Below are 15,000 nucleotides of genomic sequence, written 5' to 3'. Positions count from 1 at the left end.
ACTGTCTGATGTGACACCCACTTTTTATTTCCCAAACTGTCTTACATGACTCCTACATTTTTTTTTCGTTTTTTTTTTTTTTGCTACTAAAAGATTCACACGCCTCCCACCGCCCACATTTTTTTGCTTCTAACAGACTCGCACGTCCCCCTTTCACTCACTTTTTTTGTACTCCCCCGCCCACTCTTTTGGCTTTTAACGCCCCACTCCCCGTAATTTATTTTGTCTATGTAGAATTGTATACTTTTACAATTTATATATGAACGCAAATCAAACGAACAAAACAGACACGAGGTTTTTTTTTAAATTAAAAGACAGACATTTGTTCTTGGAGTAGTTTAATTTCTACTTTTAACCAACGATGTATGGACATATGATTTCACGGTCCGTCGTATCCTCCTCACACTCACCTCTGTGGAAACGCCCATCTCCCTTCCCCTTCCCAGTTCCGGAATCACTGGTCTCGCGTTATCACAGAGCTACACGTATTCCTAGCCTCGTACCTACGTATGGGCGTTGGCAAGTAACCTGCTTCATTCATTGCTTTACCCGTCTCGCCTCAACTGAACCGCCCCAGGTCCCGTCTTGAAATGTTTAACGTTATAACAGAGAGCTACGTGCAATCTTAACCTCGTCTTGTATCTACGTATGGTTTTGATCTGAAATCTCGTAACCTTCCTTACTCACTTGTAATAATCTTCTCTCCGCCTCGCTCTGCATCGCCTTAAGTCCTAACGCGAACTGTTTAAAGAGTCACGTATATCCCTATCCTCGTCTTGTATCTATCCGTGAGAACCTTACCATATCTGTGGCCACTGGATATAGTCGTGACGAAGAGGCAAGGCGATTCAAAATACAGGTCTCTTGTGTCATTACGTACTACAGATTCTTTAATCCTATAAGCTGCTTTCTCTCCAAGCTTCCCCTTCTTAATTCCCGGCCTTTCCTCTTGACTCTAAGGTTTTTCTTTTCATTTCCTAGTACCGTGTCACCTCAACACCAGAATACTCAGGTGTAGTTTCTTTACCTTGTTGGAAATATTACCTTGAGCCCGCATTTTTCAACGTTTTGTTCTGTTATAAAGACGGTTTTGAAAGGCCACTAAGATCATTAGTCTGTTTTTTTCATAATTTTTTTTTTCCATTTACTGTGCAGAAATCTTCTTAAACTGTCATTGAAATCATGAAAACGCCATTGAAGATCAGAATATGGCCTTATCTTACCTTACCTCGTGTCTCATCTTGCATTACTGTACCGCAAGACTCACAAAGGACCACTGATACATTCACCACGAAAACTTCCACTAAAGCCTCTCTGGAGTAGACGAAATACAAATACAGCTACTGATCTTGTCTTACCTACTGCCTCGCCTTGCATTACGGTACGACAAGTTCAAAGGAACACTGTAACATTCCCATCCACACCCCAGACTTACCAACCACAAAGAGACACACGTTTTCCTTCCTTTTGTCTCACTTTCTTACTTCACTTTAAGCCCCTCACGCTCACCCACCCTGCCTTACTGTACATATCCATCCACTCTCACATCCCATTCTCCTCAGTCACTCCCTCTCCTTCTCCCTTCCGCAGCCCAAGACGCCGGCACTCTTCCAGGAATTCAGACGGATTTTTGGGTTGGAAGCGGCTGGAGAGATTAATCCAATTTCTTACAGCACTGAAAACTCCCGCTCCTTTCCTTTCAGAGAGAGAGAGAGAGAGAGAGAGAGAGAGAGAGAGAGAGAGAGAGAGAGAGAGAGAGAGAGAGAGAGAGAGAGAGTTTTAGAAGGGATAAATGGAATGGAATGTGTTGTGCATTACAGTAGTCACGTGTTTGTGCGTACGTCTCTCTCTCTCTCTCTCTCTCTCTCTCTCTCTCTCTCTCTCTCTCTCTCTCTCTCTCTCTCTCTCTCTCTCTCCTATACAGTGATGAAAATCGAATTAAAATCTTTCGTTCCGTCATTTTTTGGGGGAGGGTGTGACGGGCTGCGGGAGGACGCGTGACGGGGGGGCGAGTGGGCGGGGATGAGTGACGAGTGGGTGTATGGGAGAGTGTGACGGCCTGGGTGAGTGTGTGACAGGTCGGTGAGTGTATCGGAGGGTGTGACGGGCTGGGTGAGAGTGTGACGGGCGGGTGGGCTGAAGGATATGTTAGTAAGGAAGGTTGTCACGGGCTAGGCAAGGCAGGCAATGATTGGCAGAAGCAACAAGGAGCGATAACAATAATGGCTCCAGCAAAGGAATCATGAAGGAACCCAAAACACCAAAGATAAGTATTTCCCATCATTGTAAGCCTTGATAACTAAATATACAGATAAACGAACTAATTTGCTACACAACTAACACACCTCATTCTTCGCGACCTTCCAACAGGTGTCGTCTTCTTCACTTGAATTTGTCTAGGGAACTTAATCTAGGAAAATGAAATATCTTGTACCGCCCCTAACTTATCCATTCCCTTCTCAATATGACCTTGTAACGGAGGCAAAGGTCATCCAGTCTAATCAGTCAATCAATTAATCAATCAATAAATCCCACCCGTTCTACAATAACATACCCATTCTTACGATTAACAGTCCCTTCATTCTTTACTCTCGCACACACCTCTTCCTGACTCTTCCCTTCACCTCTCTCAGATGCCCCTCCTCCTCCCTCCCCCTCCTCCTCCTCCTCCTCCTTTTATCTATCCTATTCATCCTTTTTCCAGACAGGTGTCCCTTCTCTATTCAGGTATTTCCCTTCTCCCTCTCCCTGTCCCCTCTCTCAGCCTCAACCTCTCTATCTCCCTCTCCCTCTCCCTCTCTCTCTCTCTCTCTCTCTCTCTCTCTCTCTCTCTCTCTCTCTCTCCAGCAGGTTACCGGTTGTCCCTAAACCCTCTTTTGTTCGTCACACGTGCCTCCCCCTCTCTCTTCCTTTTTCCTCTCCCTTTCTCCTTTCTCTTTTCCCCTCCCTCTTCCCCTTCCTCTCCCTCAGGCTTTCCCCTTTCCCGTCACCGCCTCTTTATGTAAACTGGTCTTCCTCTTTTCTTTCCTCCTCGTCCGCTATTCTCTTCCCGTTTCCTCCTCTTAATTCTTCTCATTTTTTTCTCCCTCGCTAGCTCTCTTCTTCTCTCTCTCTCTCCTCTTGTGTTATTGTTTTGCTTTGTCGTGTGTGTGTGTGTGTGTGTGTGTGTGTGTGTGTGTGTGTGTGTGTGTGTGTGTGTGTGTGTGTGTGTGTGTGTGTGTGTGAGAGAGAGAGAGAGAGAGAGAGAGAGAGAGAGAGAGAGAGAGAGAGAGAGAGAGAGAGAGAGAGAGAGAGAGAGAGAGAGAGAGAGAGAGAGAGAGAGAGAGAGAGAGAGAGAGAGAGAGACCGAAATACCAGAATTTAAATGCACATACGGAAAAAAAGAAGGAAAGAAGGAAAGAGGGAGGAAAGGAAGGAAGAAAGGAAGGAAGGAAAAACAGAAAGAAAAGAAAGAAAGGGAGGAAAGGAGGAGGAGGAAAGGAAAAAAGGAAGGGAAGAAGAAACGAAGAAAATCAAACAAAAGGAAAGGAGGAAAGAAAGGAAAGACAGAAGAAAAGGAATAAAAGAAAAAACTAACAAAAGAAAAGAAAGAAAAGAACTGAAAAAGACGGAAAAAAAGAAGAAAAGAAGCAAACAAAAGGAAATAAAGGAAAGAAAAAAACAAACAAAAAAGAAAGCAACAATGGAAGGGGAGGAGGAAGGAAGGAAGGAAGGGAGGGAAGAGGGAAAGCAGACAGGAAAGCAGTAAGGAAGCAAAACAAGGAAGAAAACAAGGAAGGGGTGAGAGAGAAAGAGAGCAAGAGGAGAGAGGAAAGGTGTGTACCCGCTGCAGGTATTCTCCGGTGTTCTCCCGAGGGATGTTCAACGTTTGCTCCCTTAATTAAAGGTTTGGGCTCACCTGGCGGGGTGGGGGGCGCAGGTGAGTGCGTGGGAGGAGTGCGGGTACCCGGGTGAAGGTGTACTGGCACGCAGGCGCTCCCAATCTTCCCACGGCTGCGGAAGGACATACAGATGCAAATAATTTAGGGGCCACACACACACACACACACACAGGTAACCGTCTTTCTATAATAAATGCCGCAGCAAGTTGTAATGGGTTACTGCAGGTCATGTGATGGGGTTAGCTCGCTCTCTCTCTCTCTCTCTCTCTCTCTCTCTCTCTCTCTCTCTCTCTGAATACATAAATACCCATATAAATCTCTGAATACATAAATACCCATATACGAGTACATACATGCATACTACTATTACTACTACTTCTACTACTACTTCTACTACTACTACTACTACTACTACCACTACTACTACTACTCCTCCATCCCGCCAGTCAGTCAGTCCGTCTATCAGTCAGTTAAGTCATTCAGTTTGCCTCGTTGCATTGACGCCACTGTATAAAATTGTAACACTGAAAAAACTGTGAGGCATAATTGTTTCCCGTCTGCGTGTGTGTGTGTGTGTGTGTGTGTGTGTGTGTGTGTGTCCGTTCCGCTTCTTTCATCATTGTCTCTCTTTCTCTTTCCTTTCCCTATTATTACTCGCATTATTCCTTCCTTCCTGTGATACGTTCATCTTTATCAGCCTCTCGTTACCGCCCTCGAGTGCACGCGACCCGCACGCGACGGTCACGTGAGCGGATAATGCGGGGTTGTCACTTGTTGCCCGACGAAGGGAGACGTGGCACGGCTGCGAATAGCGACGGGCGGCGTGCATCCGTGCAACCCTCACCTCTACAGCGCCCCTGCCGGAAAGGACAGAATGGCGTGCAGGCATCAGAGGAAAGTGATTGGAGTAGAGAGCGTGAGGGAGAGCCATTAGGGAGAGGGAGAGGGGAGAGGGAGCAGGGAGAGGGGGTTGTACAAAGGGCTGGTTGAGTCAAAAGCGCCTGACCGCAACCCAAGCCGGGAGTCACGTGGCTCAGTTTTCTGCCCAAGACGAAAGTAAATAATTTGTCTCCCTGACGCTTCCTGGAGCCACGTGTGTGTGTGTGAGGGGAGACTTTTTTCTTTTTTGCAACTCCCTTACTCCCTTTCTCCCTTCTCTCCTGTCCTCATTCTATTTTCCCATCCCTTCCTCCTCCTCCTGTCCCAGTCTATCTCTCCCCTTCCCCCTCTCTCTCTCTCTCTCTCTCAGTCTCTTTATAACACCTACAACAATAACAATATTGTGCTTGTTCAGGGGCTTGTAATGAGCTACAACTTTATTTCTCCCTCTCTCCCTTCCTCCCTCTGATTCCCTCCCCGCTCTTCCTTCCCTCTTACCCCTTCCCTTGTTTTATTCACTAAGTTCACGACCTCTTTCTTATTCCTTTCTTCTCCTAAGTTCACCATCCCTTTCTCTTTCCCTTTCTGCCTCTTCCTTCTTAGCAAAATCTGTGGTCATTTAAACCTCCACAATGTTCCCCATCCACACAACATCCCCTCCTCCATTAGTCCTCCTAGTCCTCCTCCTCCTCCTCCTCCTCCTACTCCTCCTCCTCCTCCTTCTCCTCCTCCCTGACAGTAGAAATCAGGATTAATTGTTATTTATGATAAAAATCCTTTAATAACACCTTGCTTTTCTCTCCCCCCGTCAGGTAATGGTGGTACTGGCGACACGGCGGCCAGGTAACGTAAACCAGCACCACCAACACCACCATCACCATCATCACTGCTAACAACATAATCACTACTATCATCATCATCATCACCATCGAAAGTACATTCATCACCACCACTACTAATTGTCATCATTATTAACATTTTTCTATATTAGCGTCATTGACATGTACGAAAATGCAAGTTTCTTTTAAGTTTTCAAAGTCACTGCGTTCTCTCTCTCTCACTCTCTCTCTCTCTCTCTCTCTCTCTCTCTCTCTCTCTCTCTCTCTCTCTCTCTCTCTCTCTCTCTCTCTCTGACCACTTTTTTTTTTTTTTTTTTTTTGCATGTAAACGCCGGAGCATAAACACAAGACTGTCTACCAATATAAAGAAAGAAAACCAGCCAGGGTATACGTACAGGTGTGTCGCAGCGCCTACTTGACACACACCTTTACTGAATTATCAAGGAGGTGGGAATGAAGCCAATTACTTCTCCATTATTTTTAAGCGTCATTTATTTGTGATTCAGTTGTCTTCTGCAAACCCCTTTAGTCTTTAAACATCATACTTTCCGCAAATTATTTTCACCTACAGTTAAAGGAGAGAAGGAAGAAGAAGGAGGTATGGAAGGAATGGAAAGGAAAGGGTAAGGAAAGGAAAGGAAAAGAAAAGGAAAGGAAGGGGAAGAAAAGGAAGAGAAGAGAAGAAAAGAGAAAGGGAGGGATGGGAAGGCGTTAGGTTAGTACAGCGAGAAGTGATAAGAAAAGGAAGAGAGATGAGGCAGGAGAGGTGAAGGGAAGACTAGCTGGAGGGAGGAAGGGGGAGAGAAGGAAAGGGCAGGACGGCACCACACTACTGTTGAGCGAATCACTTAAGCAAACCTTGTCACTCTACTTTTCATAAATTATCTATCGATCTTCTTAGCCAGCCATTCTACCTTTTCTCACGCTTCCTTTCTCCTCTCTTTCTTTTCTCGCAGTTTTTCTTCTCTTTGTACATCTCTAGTCCTTCATAATTTTTCCTTTTTTTTCCCATTTTCTCTTCCTCTTGCACCAATTAGTCATCGTAACATCATTGACTACTGTTTGCCATCAGTCACGCACGCCTTATCTATCCACAGCACGAGACCAAACACACACTGTTGTTACATCAGGTAGTGCATGCAGCTGCCGGGACACATAAAAAAGGTGCACAGGATAATCTCTGTAAAATAAACACACCAGGCTGCCACCACCCCGCTACCTACCTACACCACGGTAAAGACCACGATACAAAAGCAGACTGCACGCAAGCATAAAAGCAAGTGAAAGACGAAAGTATATGTGAGGTACTGATGTTATAGGGAATTGTAACTTATTTGTACGTGTTGGCATTGATGATAAAAGCAGTAAGAGGGAAAACAAAGGAATACAAAGGAAAGCCAAAGAACAACAGACCTTTAAGTCCTTGCAAGGCTGTTTGAAAAAAGAGGAGGAGGAGGAGGAGGAGGAGAAGCGGCAAGAAGCAAGAAGACGAAGACGAAGACGAAGACGCAGTAGTAGTAATAGTAAACAACAACAACAACAACAACAACAATTGGAAGGAAAGAAAAAAAGTAAAAACAGAAGATACAACAACAGCAGCAGCAGCAGCAGCAGCAGCAGCAGCAACAACAACAATAACAACCAATGGAGGAGGAGGAGGAGGAGGAGAAGGGAGAAGTTACACAATGACCAATGAGCGGCCTGTATACCCGTGACGTCAGGAGCTGCCAGCCAATCACCTGCCACAATGAGGAGGAGGAGCAGGACGCGTGTAAACAGACGTGAATCATGCATGACTAGCACACGTACAGGAATGCTCATCAATCATGCACTAAGAAATATATTTGACTTTGCACTGCACTCTTCGTCTTTCTAAGTAATATAAACCTTCATCATCCTCCTCCTCCTCCTCCTCCTCCTCCTCCTCCTCCTCATCTATTTTTATTCTTCTTCCTCTTCTCCTCTTCTGTTTCAAGCTCTTCCTTCTCTAAGTCTATTTTTTCTCTTTCTTCCTTTATGATTATTATCTTTAAAGTCCTTTTTCTTTGCCTTACTAATGGCTTATTCTCTTCCTTGCTTCTTCTTTTTTTCCTCCTGTTCCTGCTATTCGTTTTCTTATATACCTCCTATTTACCTTTCTTCTTCTTCTTCATCATCTTTATTATCACTATCATCATCATCATCTTTTCTTCTTTTTTTTTTCTCCTCACTAATCTTGTTTAACTTCCACAGATAAGATTCACTTTTCAAGTTGTTGTTATTCCTCCTCCTCCTCCTCCTCCTCCTCCTCCTCCTCCTCCTCCTCCTGCTGCTCCCATGCCTACGCCCTTCCCGCCCTCAAGGGATGGGCGGGATGGTATCAGCGTGTGACCAAGGATGGGAAAGAGAGAGAGAGAGAGAGAGAGAGAGAGAGAGAGAGAGAGAGAGAGAGAGAGAGAGAGAGAGAGAGAGAGAGAGAGAGAGAGAGAGAGAACGGGAGGAGGGAGAGGAAAAGAGTGAGACAGGGGAGGGAAAGAGAGGGAGAGGGGGAGAGAGGGTAAGGAAGAGGAAGAAGAGAGGGAGAGGGAATCGCCCTGTGGCTGTCCCTCGCTCCCGCCAGGCTCAGGTTACACACACACACACACACACACACACACACACACACACACACACACACAATTTTCTCGCTCTCGTTTCCCCTTCATATTCTATATACATTATTCACACTACGTATTAAATTTTATCTCTATTTACATTTTTTTTTATTCATTAGTCATAGGTATGCTGCCTTCCACCTGTGTTACCTGGGGGGACCAGCGCAGTTGTGTGTAAGCAGCGGTGGTGGTGGTGGTGGTGGTGGTGGTGGTGAGAATAGAAGTATTATTAGTGTTGGTGGTTTAGTAGTAGTAGTAGTAGTAGTAATAGAAGTAGTACTAGTAGCAGTAGTAGTAGTAATAGTAGCAGCATTAACAACAACAGTAGTAGTAATAGATATAGCAGTAGCAGCAGTAATGGCAGTAACAACAAGAACACACAGCTCATTAACTCATCCGTAACACCCTCACCCACCACCAAGCCAGCCAGTGTTTCCGCCGCGTTCAAGTCACTACGGATTGTTCCCACATGAGTGAGCAGCAACTATCCCGCCTGAGCAAGACAGGAGAACCAGGCGCGTGATGTGTGAACAGTTCCAACTTAAACCTTATGTAGATCCAATTATAAGAGCTTTAACCCTTTCCCTTTTACACTAGAAGCAATGTATGAAATCTCAGGAAGCGTCTACAAGAAGGAACGGGAATACGAGAATAGGTTTTGCAATTTCTAGCCATTTTAAAGCTGTCTGAAGATTGAGGAAGCATCTCAAGAGTGGTTAATGATTAAGGAAAGATGAGCCAAATAACAGTGAGAGAGTTAATATAATCTTAACTGTTTATCTTATATATACACCTTGATCACATGTATATTGTGTTGGTTTTCGGGTTAATATGTTAATTAATGCGTACTTTGTTTAGTTAAGTATCTAAGTTCTGGGGTCTATGCCTTTAATCTGATCTTATACGGCTTAGCAATATACGAGTACAATAGTAGCAGGAATGGAAAAAAACTTTCGGCTCAACGGGTCTGATCTTTGAATATGACTGTACCATGTAATTGTAACTATGAGATTGGCAAAATGTATCGTATCTCCCTATCGTATCTCCGGGAAGGCAAGGCTAGCGATCGAGAGTCCTGAACTTTACACACACACACACACACACACACACACACACACACACACACACACACACATTCCCACCAGCACCACCACCACCCAGCTTTTCCCCTCACCCCAAAGTGGCCACCACAAGAACATGATTACAATGTGTGTGTGTGTGTGTGTGTGTGTGTGTGTTTTATCCAGCCTCCCTCTCTCCCTCCCTCACTCAGTTCGTCCTTCCCACCCTCCCCCTTTCCCCCTCTCCCCTCCCAGGCACAAGAGGGAGAAGTAGTAATCATGAAAGGATTAACAGATAATAGAGAGCGAGAAAATGATGAGAGAGAAGGATAAACACTTGGTGGAGAGAGAGAGAGAGAGAGAGAGAGAGAGAGAGAGAGAGAGAGAGAGAGAGAGAGAGAGAGAGAGAGAGAGAGAGAGAGAGAGAGCCTTACTTGACTTACAATTAGAAAGAAATAAGTAAAGAAAATTAAGAGAAATGTAATGAAGTCCATAAATTAAAACTAGTGAAGAACATTCATAAATAAATTAATGGAGAAATTGATGAAAATAAAATAAAGGTGAAAGAAGAGAGAAAATAAAGAAAAGAAGGGAGGAAGAAGAAAGATAAACGAATCCACAAAAACTAATGTAACAAGTACAACATAAGGGAAAATCACACACACACACACACACACACACACACACACACACACACACACACACACACACACACCGATACGGACTCATCCCCCGGATTAAATTTCCTTTCCCACAGGAACTCCCAACAACACCACTTAGTACGCACACACCACCACCACCTGCAACACACACACACACACACACACACACACACACACACACTTCAGGTTACGTGAAGAGATGAGAAGAAAAGAATAAATGAGGGGAGAAGGAAAAGTACATGAAGGAAAGATGAATGAGAGAGAGAGAGAGAGAGAGAGAGAGAGAGAGAGAGAGAGAGAGAGAGAGAGAGAGAGAGAGAGAGAGAGAGAAACGCATAAACGTAATACTAAGGAATCTAATTATTACCCTTCCCATTCCCTCACCAGCCTCCCTTCCCTCCCCCTTCCCCTCACCTTCCCTTCCTTTCCCTTCCCTTCACTTTGAAATGTCTTAATCACACTCCCAAGGGATTCTAGCTCAACTTAACCCCCTCCCCCTTCCCTTCAATCTCTTCCCCTTGGCACGTGGAAATGCCATAAAAATAGGAGGGGAGGAGAGAGGAAAAGGAGGAGAGGGAGGAGAAAAGAGTAAAGGGATGCACGTGAGAAAATACAAAGGAATACAAAGGAAGGCCAAACAGAAAACAGAGCTTTAGGTCCTTCCAAGGTGTTTTTGGTAACTTTCTAAGCAGCTACAGGGTAAAGAAACAGGACAGTACTGCAGCAGGCTCCTCCCCCCACCAATCCTTCCAACTTGCTCTAGCATGGAAATAGTTGGGAGAAGTACCATGCAGTATGGAAAAAAGTTACATGGAAGGATGAAAGGAAAACCTACTATTCATCCTGTGGTGAACTCTACACGCCTATCTGAAAATGAACACATTAATAATAAAATTACTGTATATAAAATAAATGAGTTATTTTAGTAAATACAGGTGTTTTAGTTTTATGTGTAATTATTCGGACAAGAACAGAGCTTGCTGGTGATTAGCTCTTTAAGTATTTGTCTATTTTATTTTTAATGATTTAATTGAATTACTATTTACGATTTCTGAATTCCAGATAATAACGACGCAATTAAAAGAAATGCTTCGTTTGTAGGGATTCAAAATGTTTGCTAGCGCCAAGGTTGCTATATCCTTTAGAAATTTTAAACATTTCAATTAGGTGTCCTCTTCTCCTGTGTTTCGTTAAGCCGTATAGGTTTAGTTCTTCATACGGTTCATTACGCAGTTTTGGAATATTTTTATTCTGAATGTTTTCTAGTTTGTTAATGTCTTTTTTTTTTTTTGTAATACTGTGACCAGAAATGCTCACGATATTCTAGATGACGGTGCACGAGTGAGTTATATGAGGCAAGCATAACTTCTTTCTGATTTAAATTTAAAGATTATTCCAATGAACCTACTAACTTATTTGCAGTCCTTACTGTTTCTGTGCAGTGTTAACTCGGTTTCAGATCTTACGACACTACAACACCAAGATTTTTTTTCTTTTTTCAACGCTTGACATTGGCAATTTATTCATTATATATCTCGCGTGAACATTTTTTTGTTCCCGATGGAGAGAACTTTGCACTTTTCTATATTGAATCGCGTCTGCCATTTTTCTGCCCAGTTTGCTAGTTTATATGTTAATATAATTCCTCCCATCGTGATACTGAAGCTACTTTACTTATCATTTTGGTGTTATCTGTGAATTTATTTATCTATTTACAATTGATTCTTGCATCAATATCGTTAATATATACCATAAAAAGTACTCGCCCTAATACAGTCTTGAGTAACACTGCTATTTACACTACGCCAATCTGACTCTTTTTTTTTTTTTTTTTTGTTTCTTACAACGTTTTCTGTCTGACAGCCAGTCTCCCAGTCATTTCAGGATGTTTCCGGCTATGCCGAGACGTTTTACTTTACTAACGAGTTTCTTGCGAGGAACAGTGTCGAAAGCTTTCTGAAAGTCTAGATAGATGATATCAACTGCTTTTGTCTCGTCATACGAGTATTTTGTCTCGTCATACGAGTTAAATACTCCATAAAAGAAGTCTAGTAAGTTTATCAAGAGGAACGTCTGTTTCAGAAACCATGTTGCGAGTCTTTCATGATTTTCTCTTCTTCTAAGTTTTTAACAATATTACTTCTGATTATTGTTTCCATTGGCTTTCACACTACTGAAGTTCAACTACTTAGCCTGTTGTTGGCTGGGAGTGATTCATTTCCTTTTTTAAAGACTGGTGGACCATTTGCTAATTTCCACTCGAGACGAAGGGTTTTGATGCTAGATATATGGGATTTATATGGGGAATTTGGTCTGTGTGTGTGTGTGTGTGTGTGTGTGTGTGTGTGTGTGTGTGTGTGTGTGTGTGTGTGTGTGTGTGTGTGTGTGTGTGTGTGTGTGTGTGTGTGTTTGAATTAGGCACAGACAGATACACAGAAACAAAGGCAGACAGACAGGCAGGCAGGCAGGCAGGCAGACAGTAAGACAGAGACAACAAACAGACAGACAGACCGATAGACAGGCAGACTTAGAGACAGGCGCGCGCACACACACACACACACACACACACACACACACACACACACACACACACACACACACACACTCCTATATCATCTCTACTACAATGGTCGGTTTCATCCCCAAGTTTCACATATCCTCTTCCCTCTTCTCCTCCTCCTCCTCCTCCTCCTCCTCCTCCTCCTCCTCCTCCTCTCGTCTCGTCTCCTCTCCCTTCCATCTCCCTCTACGCTCCATTTTCATCATTTAAGTGATCACTACTACTGATAGTAGTAGTAGTAGTAGTAGTAGTAGTAGTAGTAGTAGTAGTAGTAGTAGTAGTAGTAGTTGTTGCTGATGTTTCTGTTGTTGTTGTGTGTTGTTGTTGTTGTTGCTGGTTTTGTTGGTGGTGGTGTCATAATAATGGGATGGAGAAAATAAAGATTTGGTATATTTTTTTTTCTCTCTCTCTCTCTCTCTCTCTCTCTCTCTCTCTCTCTCTCTCTCTCTCTCTCTCTCTCTCTCTGACCATCACGTCCGATTACGACCAGTTAGACTATTTGCTGAGTGGATGAGAGAGAGAGAGAGAGAGAGAGAGAGAGAGAGAGAGAGAGAGAGAGAGAGAGAGAGAGAGAGAGAGAGAGAGAGAGAGAGAGAGAGAGAGAGAGAGAGAGTTTTCTAACCTCCCAAAGTTGTCCGACGTAAGAATAAAAAGCAGAACATAATAGAGTAGAATATAATACAATAAAAGTATAAGAAAACAATAATAATAATAATAATAATAATAATAATAATAATAAATAATAATAATAATAATAAAAGTAGTAATGTGGAAATTTTTAAGTTGCTATAAAAGGACTGGAAAATATGGAGAAAAGACCTAAATGTTAATATTCTGCGGTGAAAAAATTACAAATACCCTTTTTTCTTCATTTTTCTTCACCCTCATCCAATTAATTTGCTTCTATATTTTTCTCTACTCTCCTTCTGGATCTTTTTGCAATATTTAAAATCAATTCACTATTACTTATTATTATTGTTGTTTTTTTTCGTATTTTGCACTCATTTATCTTTCTTCCCATTTATATTTTCTTTTTTTCTCTGATTTCCTTGTTTTTTTTCATTTCTGGTATTTTTTTTTATTTTCCTTCCTTCCTGTCTTTCTCACTTAGCGTCATGTCCTCTTCCTATTCTTCTTACCCTTCTTTTATATTTCCTGATATATCTGCCTACCTTCCTTCTTTCCCTCCTTCCTTCCTACCATACTCTTTCCTTTCTTCCTTCCTTCCTTCCTTCCATCCTTCCTATCTGTCTGTCTGCCTTTCTTCCCTCCTTCCTTCCTTCATTTTCCCTCCCTTACAACCAAATCCTTTATTTTTTTTTTCATTTAATTCCTGACGTTTTTTTTTTCCTTCCCTCCTCCCTTACTCCCTCAATCCTTTCATCCTTCCCTCCCTCCATCCTTCATCCTCCATCCCTTACTTCTTTCCCTCTATCCTTTCTCTTTCTCTCTCCACGCTCCCTCACTTAACATCCTTCCCTCTCTCTCTCTCTCTCTCTTAGCCTTCATTTTTTTCCTTACATTTCTATCTTCATCCTTCCTCCCTTCTCTCTCTCTTTCCCCTACCTCCTTCCACGCCTCCTCAGGACGCCCTCAGAAATGCTGTGCTCTTTGGGGATCCTCCCTTTGCCCTCAGTCTTTCGGAAGGCTGACGAATGTTTTGAGAGAGAGAGAGAGAGAGAGAGAGAGAGAGAGAGAGAGAGAGAGAGAGAGAGAGAGAGAGAGAGAGAGAGAGAGAGAGAGAGAGAGAGAGAGAGAGAGAGAGAGAGAGAGAGAGAGAGAGAGAGAGAGAGAGAGAGAGAGAGAGAGAGTACAAAACAAAGAAAAATGAAATGAATAGAAGAGGAGGAGGAGGAAGAGACTGAAAAGAATTAAAAAAGAAAAAGTACCTATAAGAGAAAAATAAACACAAGAAAAAGAAATAAGGACAAGACAAAAATAGAAAAGATGAAAGAGAGAAAAGAAAGAATGTAAAAGAAAGAGAGAATGAGAAAGACAGAAAGGGAAGAAAAACTGTAAAAAGTATTCACAAACACAGACAGAGAAACAAAAAATGAACACTGAGATGAGGGACAAGAAACAGACAGAAGGATTGGCAGAAAGACAGAACTTGAGACAGACAAACAGAGAAATAGACAGACATGAAGACTGATAGACAAAAAGACAGAGACAGACAGACAGATAGACAACAAGAGAGAGAGAGAGAGAGAGAGAGAGAGAGAGAGAGAGAGAGAGAGAGAGAGAGAGAGAGAGAGAGAGAGAGTAAAAGGAGAGAGACAATACCCGCTGTCTTTGTCACTTACAAATCAAAAAAGGGAGATTTTTCTGTGAACTCGAGACACAATGAAGCGCAATAATTAACACCGTCTCGAGACATTTTTTGAAGCAGCTTCGAACCACCAAAACAACCACTCCCCCCACCAGGCCCCCAGCCCATCCCAGCCCACTCCAACCCACCCAAACCCCTTCCCCGCCACTCGCTCGC

The 15,000-nt window shown here is 43.0% G+C and overlaps 2 protein-coding genes across 5 annotated transcripts in view; one reads left to right on the top strand and one right to left on the bottom strand.

The window, feature by feature from the left end:
• Positions 1 to 15,000, top strand: part of LOC135105516 (LIM/homeobox protein Lhx3-like) — a 119,054-nt gene that overhangs the window by 52,257 nt on the left and 51,797 nt on the right. The window lies entirely within an intron of this gene.
• The window catches only part of LOC135104840 (zinc finger protein 436-like), a 198,125-nt gene that overhangs the window by 135,219 nt on the left and 47,906 nt on the right, over positions 1 to 15,000 (bottom strand). For 2 of the 4 annotated variants that reach the window (XM_064012522.1, XM_064012512.1), the window contains exons 2-3: positions 10,791 to 10,822; positions 3,899 to 3,993 (exon numbers count right to left, since the gene is read on the bottom strand). The gene's annotated coding sequence lies outside the window, so the exon portion shown is untranslated. The remainder of the gene's footprint in view (positions 1 to 3,898; positions 3,994 to 10,790; positions 10,823 to 15,000) is intronic. The other 2 variants (XM_064012539.1, XM_064012529.1) reach the window with 1 other exon arrangement.

Source organism: Scylla paramamosain, chromosome 1 (assembly GCF_035594125.1).
Source record: "Scylla paramamosain isolate STU-SP2022 chromosome 1, ASM3559412v1, whole genome shotgun sequence".
Lineage (NCBI taxonomy): Eukaryota > Metazoa > Arthropoda > Malacostraca > Decapoda > Portunidae > Scylla > Scylla paramamosain.
The sequence above is the reverse complement of the archived record's forward strand: the minus strand, read 5'-3'. Positions and strand labels throughout refer to the sequence as shown.